This window comes from Saimiri boliviensis, chromosome 2 (genome assembly GCF_048565385.1).
Source record: "Saimiri boliviensis isolate mSaiBol1 chromosome 2, mSaiBol1.pri, whole genome shotgun sequence".
Taxonomy (NCBI): Eukaryota; Metazoa; Chordata; class Mammalia; order Primates; family Cebidae; genus Saimiri; species Saimiri boliviensis.
In genome coordinates this window covers 72,450,721-72,460,727 of record NC_133450.1, presented here as the reverse complement: position 1 = coordinate 72,460,727, position 10,007 = coordinate 72,450,721, and positions in this window count along the sequence as shown.

Below are 10,007 nucleotides of genomic sequence, written 5' to 3'. Positions count from 1 at the left end.
CTACATATGCACGGCTTGAAACCTGGGTACTTTCTTCCTTTAGGAGCACAAGAACAAGGACTGCTATGGTATTTGCAGCTGTCCCTAAAATTGTCTTCCTATAATGCAAATTTTGATGTTGGTGATACCAGGACTGGGTTTGAGTGTTTGTAAATGTACTGGGGTAGGTTAGCCACAATCTCCTGTTATTCTTAATGGCATTAACATGTGAACACACGTTAAAAATCATTGCCATTTGGAAACAGAAAAATCCAGTGCAGGGCAAAGGTTAGGTAAATTATTTATCATCTGTATAAAATCATAATATGCAGATATTTGAAATAGTATTAAAAAGTATATAAAGTTTTAAAATAGTTATCAAACAATGAAATGGAACTGAAAGTTACAATATTGTGTGTGTGTGTGTGTTCACAATTCTTTGTAAAATGACTACCAGAGGAAATGAGAAGAAAAATATCTAAATTATTAACATGAGAAGTAGACTTTAAAATTCATTTTATTTTTCCCAAAGTTATCCTATGTATTTATTGAAGTAATAAATTAAAATACAAATCATTTTATCAAAGCCATCTGTACTCACTAAGAATAGTCAATAAATCACAGCATTTTTAGACTTAATATCAGTCAGGAAGAGTCATTGTCAACTTTTCTCTTTCTTGGTTTTCCCCTCAGGTGGTCTACAACTGATGTTTTATGTCACATAAACATACCGAATTTTGCAGTGCAAGAAATGTGTAGAATTGCAGTTACATTGGAATATGGCAGAGAGATACATTTTTAAATATATCAGTGTTTATCTCTTTCTGTAGCTATCTCTCCAGTCTATCTATCTATCAATCATTTCTCTTTTTCTTAATTTCAAGGAACAAATAATTTACACTTCCTGAGCACTAACAGTGTTCCCGGCACTGAACTTGAATTATTGCACTGAATCCTCCTGACAGCCCTATGAGGAAGTTATTATGGCTGTCCCCACATTGTCAGCAAGTGGCAGAGCCAGGATGTGCATCCGGGCAGCCTCCAGACACTGGCCCTGATAAAGAGTTCATTCTTCTCTTCCTAGAGGTCTTCCAGTAGAGTATCCTTTCCTCGTGTGCTAACTAATATGGCTGAACAACATCACCTTCTCTAGACTAGGAAGCTTTCAGAGCAGGATCTGGATTCTGGGCATTCTCAGTGCCCAGCATGCCTGTGGCATATGGGTGAGGACCGGTGAAGACTTGTCAGGGTGAAACTTTGGAGGTCAGGCCAATGCAGCAGCATTGACAACTCCACTAGATAAATGAAACAAAAAGGTAATTTTTTTATTTTTTTTTTGAGACAGAGTTTCGCTCTTGTTGCCCAGGCTGGAGTGCAATGGCGCGATCTCGGCTCACCGCAACCTCTGCCTCCTGGGTTCAGGCAATTCTCCTGCCTCAGCCTCCTGAGTAGCTGGGATTACAGGCACGCGCCACCACGCCCAGCTAATTTTTTATATTTTTAGTAGAGACGGGGTTTCACCATGTTGATCAGTATGGTCTAGATCTCTTGACCTCGTGATCCACCCGCCTCGGCCTCCCAAAGTGCTGGGATTACAGGCTTGAGCCACCGCGCCCGGCCCAAAAAGGTAAATTAATCCTAAAGGTAATGAGATACCACAGGGAGCTTAAGAACGAAACGCTGCTAGTCTTCAGGAGCAGCTAGAGAAAAGGATCCTCATGTCAGACGGTTTTAGCCCCTCTCAGCTTTCGTCCATGTTTCTCTCTCTCTCTCTCTCTCTTTCTCTTTCTCTCTCTTCCTCCCTCCCTCTCTCCCTCTCTCTCCCCTTTCCTCCCACCATTCCATCATGTCACCTTCCCTCTCTCCTTTTGTTTTTCATATTCACTTGATAAGAAGGGTGGTAGTCAACACTCCAGCCGAAATCTTCATATATCCATTCTCTCTTCCAGACTTTCTCAACCAGACCGTACTCTATTTCCTGGTTTCTGTCTCGAAATTTCCCAGATAAGCCTTAGATTGGCTTATTTGGGATTGGATGGCCAATACAAGACCAATAAAACAGCCAGCAGACTGAGTCACATTCTACAACTTAGGTGGATTTTAAAAGAACAGTAAGTAACAGTAAAGATAGGAACAATCAAGGTGGGCAGTTACTAGAAAAAAAACATGATGAGGAGCAAATCATAAAGACGTCCTGTGCAGGTGTGCAGACACACACACACACACACACACACACACAATCCAAAACATGGTAGGCCTGCCAAAATGTTTGTTGAATTAGTAATTGTATATGTACGTATGCATGTTTATTAATATAGGTTTCATTACTGAGACCTAGATTAATTCATAATATTCTTAATGGTGGCCCTAGTCCTGGAAAAATTCTCTGCTTCCTCTACCCTCAGAGAAGGAAAATAAATTTTCGCTGCAGTTCAAATGCTGGCTGGGGTGAAAACACTCTGTTATCTTGAACATATGTCTAATGATATTTGCTTTAATGAAGAGCCATGGCTTACCTCCTTCTCCACAGCACTTGATCTTGCATTTGGGGTGTGGAAGGTCACCCAGCATGTTCTTGCCCTCAGCTTTGGCTCACCCTGCTGGTGACAAGACCACAGAAGGATAATAAAGAATGGGACCCAGTCTTCCATTAATAGTTTGGCTGGGTTTTCATTGCTGCCCTCTCTCGGCTGGTGGTCCTGCAATGTGCTTCAGTAAAAAGCAAAAGAGAAGTGGTTAGTTTTCAAAGGAGTATCTGCACTTTAACAGCCACTGGAGTCTGCAGTTTGCCCCTTGAGTTGCAGTGGGGTAGAAACACAAGTTGCAGAGTCTACCTGTCTGGGTTGATTTCTGCCTTTTTTCACTTGCTAACTTGGTCCAGTTTCTTCATTTCTCTGTGTCTCTGATTACTATAAAATAGGCAAAACAAGGGTACCATGCCTGCAGGCTCATTCTGGAGCACAAATGCATGAGAGGGTTGACTTGGTACCTGGAACATAGCAGGATGGTCAGGTCTCAGATGCATGGAGCTGTAAACTCACTCCTGAGCTGTCCCTGCACCATCTTCTGTCGTATCCCCATGTTAATGACGTAAACCTTCATGCTGCAGGATTCACTGAAACCCATCCTTCTGCCTTCTCAGACATTCTGGCTGTTTGCTTTTCTCATACCTTGACCTCATGCCTGACCTTCTCCATCCTTCTCCTCTGGTTCTCTTGTGACTTCTCTGTACTACCGTGACCATCTCCCGCCCCCTTCAACCTTCAGTCTCATGTGCACCTGCACACACTGGGCTCTGCTCCTTCCCTTGTGGATCTGCTGTGGTTGCATATCCCACTGAGGGAGTGGGAAGGGCAGAGTGCATTTTCCACCTGAAGAAGATGTACCTCAAACTCAGTAGTGACTTAACGATGCTCCTTTTACCTGCAAATGTCATGCCTCTACAAGGCTCCTTATGCTCCTCCTTCTTTATTCTTAACCTATCATAGTCTGAGAGCTATGGTCATCTTCCTATGAAGAGCCAGCTCTGCCCTGATGCCAAGCCTCAGCCAGACCCAACAAGGTCCTTAGAGACCTGGGAAGGCAGACTCTCACTTCACTCAGTAGATGGTAAACATCCTGGTGGGAACATTAAGCACTGGAAAAATTTCATAGATTCTGAATTTTTCCCAAGGTTATGTCTCTTCCCCCATACAAGACTTCGGTAGATATTGACCTTACGTAATGCATGACTAACTGGATCTCCAATGTGATTTCACCTGGAACACTCTCCACTCAAAACAAGTATATGCTTCCATGTTTCAGATCCCCAAATTCAGAAATATGAGGGCCCTGCCTCAGAGCACCCCACTAGGGCAATGTGATGCATGTAGAATTTCCTTTGGAAAAGGAGGCTAGGTTCAGTTTAGCTCACAGCTCTGATCAAAAGCTTCCTATAAACCACTCCATTTATTTAATTCTTCCAACAATGCTGCTGCACAGACATTTCATTTACTGGGGACTGAGACTCAGCAGGAAGTGATAACCTGAGCAGCAAAGCCAGCCCCTGAGAGTTAGGATCCACTGCTGTGCCCCTGAGCAGTGAAGCCAGCCCCTGAGAGTAGAACCCACTGCTGTGCCTCTGAGCAGTGAAGCCAGCCCCTGAGAGTAGAACCCACTGCTGTGCCCCCGAGCAGTGAAGCCAGCCCCTGAGGGTAGAACCCACTGCTGTGCCCCCAAGCAGTGAAGCCAGCCCCTGAGGGTAGAACCCACTGCTGTGTCCCCAAGCAGTGAAGTCAGCCCCTGAGGGGTAGAATCCACTGTTATGGCACCTGAGCAGTGAAGCCAGGCCCTGAGGGTAGAATCCACTGCTGTGGCATTCCAGCCTCCTTGCTTTCTCCCAGACACCTCGCCTGCCTCCACAACTCCAGGGTTGATGGTTGCTCCACTGAGCCTGGCAGCTGCCACAGCCAATCTCCTCCTAGACCACAGACGTGAGTGGAAAGTCCTACTGTACAGCAGCTCGGTTCTGTCCGACAGCTCTGGGCTGGTAACAGCAGACGCATTCTGCTGCACCCTGGCTGTGCACTCTTGGTTAGGGTTTCAACACCAGTGTTTTCACACTGTGGTCATGACCTGTTGGAGGTTCATGAAATCAACTGAGTACAGCTAGCATTTTAAAACAATGAAGCAGAATATGATAAAATAGAAAATATCAGCTTTTAAACAGCCACATTTGGAGTGAGTATTGTTTAGGGCAACTTTTCTTTAGTTTATCCGTCACATAGCTGGCTAGGTGTAAATAGGTTTTGTGAAACTTTGATTTCTCACTTTCCCTGTGTATGTGTCTGGCTATTTCTGTATCTTTCATGGGTCTGTATCTAGTTTGTCTGTCTGTCTATCTTTCTATTTGTGTATTTGGACTGGATTGTAGTTAAACGTATATCTTGCTATGCATTGAGGTTGAAAAAGCTTAAATTCACTTCTCTGAATCTCTCTGAAAGTTTAGATTTCTTTCCAAAAAGTAAAGGGATAACTGAATGGGTCATTGTGAGGTTCAAATGAGATGTATATTAAAGGACTTTGATGAATCTAATTTCTCACAAACAGGCTGTTTACTACCAAGAAAAGATTGGCATCACATGGCACTTAGAGTTCCAAGTTTGAACCCCAACTTCTCGGTTCCTCAGAGAATGCATCTGTCTCCTGGTGACTCTAATAAACATGAAGCTGCTCTATGGAGATGCAATTGTGAGGAAAGGGATCCAAGTCAGGAAACAAACTCCGAGCCATTGGAGATGCCAGTGCTAAGGACTGAGGTGATATCTATTCAGTGGGGTGACAGTGAGACCCAGGACTATGGAACTGTAATAAGATGACTCAGCAGAATGCAGGCTGACATCTCCGTGGACAAATTATACATTTTCTTGCAAATTCGGTCTTCAGAAATAATATTCTTCTTAAAAAAGTTAACTCCTAGCCAGAATCCAGTGTGAATATTTGAAACAAATGACTTTCACAGATATATAAAGGGAAAAAAGAATTCAAAGCTAGTATCTTATCTCAGAGATGAATCAAATGAGGGTTAGAAGAGAGAGGGACCTGCCCACAGTCACACAGTGGCTCTGGGTGAGCAGTTAGATTAGAAACCAGAACTGTCTCAGGATTGGAAAAACATACACTCAGTGGTTCTCACTGGGTGATGGATTTATGGGTAACTGATTTTCTTCTTTGGTTTTCCAAGTTTCAAAGGGAATATAAATTACTTTTACAGTCTGATTTTTTAAAAGTTTTCAAGCAGTCATTTAAAAAATAGAATACATCAGAGGAGAGGAACCAGGATGATAGAGGAATGACAAACAGTTTTATACATGAAATAGTTAAGATAATCAGAATATTTATTCTGGAGATGTAAACTCTTACCAGAGTGTAAACAGGAAGAGGTGTTTAAAATAACTCACTGACTGCAAGAACGAAAGACCTCTGAAGGCAAAGGGGGTGGGTTTTTTCTTCTTTGTGTCTCCAGGGACAGAATGAAAGAGGCTAAGCAAGTTTCAGAGACCTTTTCCATATTTAGAAAGGATTTCTTACAGGCAAAGCTGGCCTTAGGAAGCCCGAGGATTGTAATGACTCAAGGAGTTTGGTAGAGACTGAAGAAGAAATGGCAGTGGAGTTTTCAGAGGGATCTTCATGGGTTAGTGCTTGAAGGAAAAGAACTTGAGTGTATTTTCATTTAGGACACCCTATGAGGATGCAGGAAGCTCTTATAGTGCCGTATGGCTCCACATCTCTCTTAAATTGTTGTAGCAAGCATGTTTCATGTTCCACCATCATCTTCTCAGCCGTGGCTTCAGGACACGATTTTATGGCGGCATCTTTTGGACCTTGCTTTCTCATTGTGATAGGCTCTATAATGACCCCCAAAGATGTCCACATCCTAAGGACTGGAACCTGTGAATGTGTTACCTCATCTGGCAAAAGATAATTTTGCATATGTTATTAAATTAAAGATCTTGGGAAATTAGCCTGGATTATCTGAATGAGCCCAATGTAATCAGGAGGGTTCTTTTAAGAGGAAAGCTGCAGGGTCAGAGTCAGAGAAGAAGATGTGACCATGGAAGCAGAGGATGAAGTGATGTGTTTTGAAGATAAAGGAAGTGGCCATGAGCCAAGGAATGCAGGCAGCCCCTAGAAGGTAGCAAAAAGAAGGAAATAATCTCTCCTCTAGAGCTTCCAGAAGGAGCGCCAGCCTGTTGGCACCCTGATTTGGGGCTTCTAACTTCCAGAATGCTAGATCATACATTTGCGTTATTTTAAGCTTCCAAGTTCATGCTTACTTGTTACGGCAGCAATAGAAAACAAATCATGGAGTCAATTAAATAAACACAGGGAGGGAAAGAAAGATGATCTAACTTATTGTGAGGCCTGATTCACCTGGGGCAGATTGCACACTTTGCTTTATGTACTCATCACTTGAACCTTAGATACGGGCTTCAGAAACCCTATTTTATAGGTGAGGAATCTAAAGCTCCATAGACGTTAAGTCAGCTGCACAAGAGAATGCAGCCAGTGAGAAACCAAGCTGGAATCTAGACCAAGAGCTGCCTACCTTTTCCCTCTGAGCTTTGCTGCTTCCTAGCAGGCCTCCCAGGCACCAGATCTAATCATGGTTCCCTTGTGCCTTCCCTTTCTAGGCACCATCTGAACTCTGAGCTCTGCAGCTCCAGGGAGCCTGGACGTAGGGAGGCCCTCTCCCCGTAGAAGCATGCACATGGTTGGCTGTGAGCATGCAACACCCTGATATCCGGTAAGACTCCCACTATGATCAGAGCCCAGGTGGAAGGGGAGGGGATAACTGATGTGGTTTCAGATGCCAGAGATGGGCTGAAATAAGGCTGGACCAAGAGAGGCCACCTGAACAACCCGCTTAAGGGGGTTGATCTCCGGTCTGAAACCAGAGCTGAGATCGGCTGCTTTTTCTCATGGGGAAATTTTTAGAAAGATCACTTCCCTTCTGAGATAGAAACTCGACTCGTTTCTGCAAATGCTTGTAACTCTATCTTTGCAGCATCATGAACTAATCCCCATACTGGGCATGCCACACGGTTAGTCCTTTTCGTTGTTTTCATTTTTTAAGTTAGTATGTGCTTGTTCCTGTAAGTTACTTTTCTAAACCTCAGGGTTTTTTTTGTTTGTTTGTTAGTTTTTTTCATGTGTTAGACTAAAACAACAGTATAGAATTCAGGAGGCTGCTATGAGAATCAAAGGAAAGAAAATTATGTGTGCACAAGCACCTTGAAACTGCAATATGCCATGCAAATTTTATATACTAATCAATTAATTGGTAAGTTTATAGCCTGCATTATTTATAAACACAACGTGATTTAAAATGAAAATAACAAATTTTAAGAGACATTTACAGACACACACATCTGTAGAAAGGAACAATGATAAAAAAATAATAATAAGATGGAATTAGGGAGAATTAAATGATAAAAGGGCTTACCATGAGGGGAGGTCTCTACATTTGTCTCGCCAAAATGTAGATTCTTAGGCTCTTTCTAGAACTGTTAAATGGTCATAGTTGAGAATAGATATGCAAACAGCATATTTAAATGTTTCAATTTCCAGACAATTTACACTGCAGTTCTAGAACCACTGTCCAAAGTTTTAGAAAATTACTAAAAGAAAACTGCAAATTTAACTTGTGGTCTTCTCAGGAGCCCAAACAGACATGCTCAGTTAAATACTCTAAGAGTTTACCAGCTAAAAACAGATTAATTCCTCATTAAAAGTAGATATTTTTTTTCTCTTTTTGAGATATGAGAGAAATCCCTGTGATGAGCACCTCTGAAAATCAGGTCAAAATGAACAAAGTTGCTGGTCTACGGGTGGATGCATAGCCACGGCCACAGCAAATGGCTGGGCAGGCTGGATGCTCTGCTTCTTCAGGGGTCTGACTTTGCAGGACTGTGATGAAACCGAGTCACTCCAGTTGCACAGTGTGCAACCTGCATGCAGGTGCACAGTAGCCTGATCGAAATCTGCCAGGAATCTCTCTGTCAGGTGGTTATGAAGAAAAGTTACTCAGGAGACCTGGTCACACAGGATAGATCATATGAGGACTCTGGCCACTGTGAGTCATCCCAGAAGCAAAGCAGATAATCTATGACAAGCCTTCTGGTCTAGGTACCTGGCACCCCAAACCTTCAGATGTCCTTGACTGAGACCTGGGTACCTCTGCAAATACTTTCTTTTTCTTTTTCTCAACACCCCTTTCATATTTAGGAAAGCACTAAATGCCATTGCTTCTGTTACAAGTTCTCTAATATGTCTTAATTTAGTGATGAGTAAGTTTTAAAAAGATTTATTAACATAATTTATTTGCCACACAACTCACCTTATTTAAAGTATGCAATTCAGTGTTTTTAGTCTGTTCACAAGTTTGTGTAATCATTGCCACAATCTAATTTTAGAACATTTTCCCCCACTAAAAGAAATACTCCCAAATGTAGCAGCAGTCAGTTCCCATTTCCCCCATTCCTCCACCCTCATGCCACCCTACACACCACTTACCTACCTCCGTTCTCTCTAAATTTACCAATTCTGATTATTCCATAGAAACAGAATCACAAGATATACAGCTTCTTTCGCTTAGCATGATGTTTTCAAAGTTACTTCATATCATGTCATACTTCATTCCTTTTTATTGCCAAATAATATTCCATTTATATGAGTATACAACATGAATATATCAGTTTATTAGTTGATAGATATTTGAGTTGTTTCCATTGCAGAGCTATTATGGGTAATGCTGCTATGAACATTCTTATATAAGCTTTTCTGTGGACATTTGTTTTTACTTTCCTTGGAAATATCTACGAGTGGAACTGCAGACTTGTGGTGACTCCATGTTTACCTTCTTGAGGAACTGCCAAATTATTTCCTAAAGTAGCCATGACGCTTTGCATTCACACCAGTGATGTCTCCACACCCTTATCAACACAGGTTACTGTCTATTTTTTTCTAGCGGTCCTAATGGGTGTGAAGTGGTACTTAGGGTTTTAATTGGCATTTCCCTAAAGACTAGCGGTGTTGAACAGCTTTTCTGTGCTTATTGGCCATTGACCGATCTCCTTGGGAGAAATATCTATTTAAATATTCTGCCCATTTTTTAAACTGGGGTAATTGTCTTTCTATTGCTTAGTTGTAAGAGTTCTTTCTGTATTGTGGATGTAAGACCCTTGTCAATATTTTCAAATATCTCCTAGCAAATAGTTTCTCTCTTTCTGTGGGTTAATCTTTCACTTTTTTCATCATCACTTGGTGGCACAAAAGTTTTCCATTTTAATGAGTCCAGTTTATCCTTTTATCCTTTGCTGACTTGTGCTTTCCATGTCATATTGAAAGTGCTGTTGCCCAATGTATGGTCATGAGGAACCATGCTTATGTTGTTTTCTAAGCATTCTATAGTGTTACTCTTGCATTTATGTTTATTTCCATTTTGAGTCAATATTTGTGTTAAGCATGCGAATGAGTCCAGCTTCATT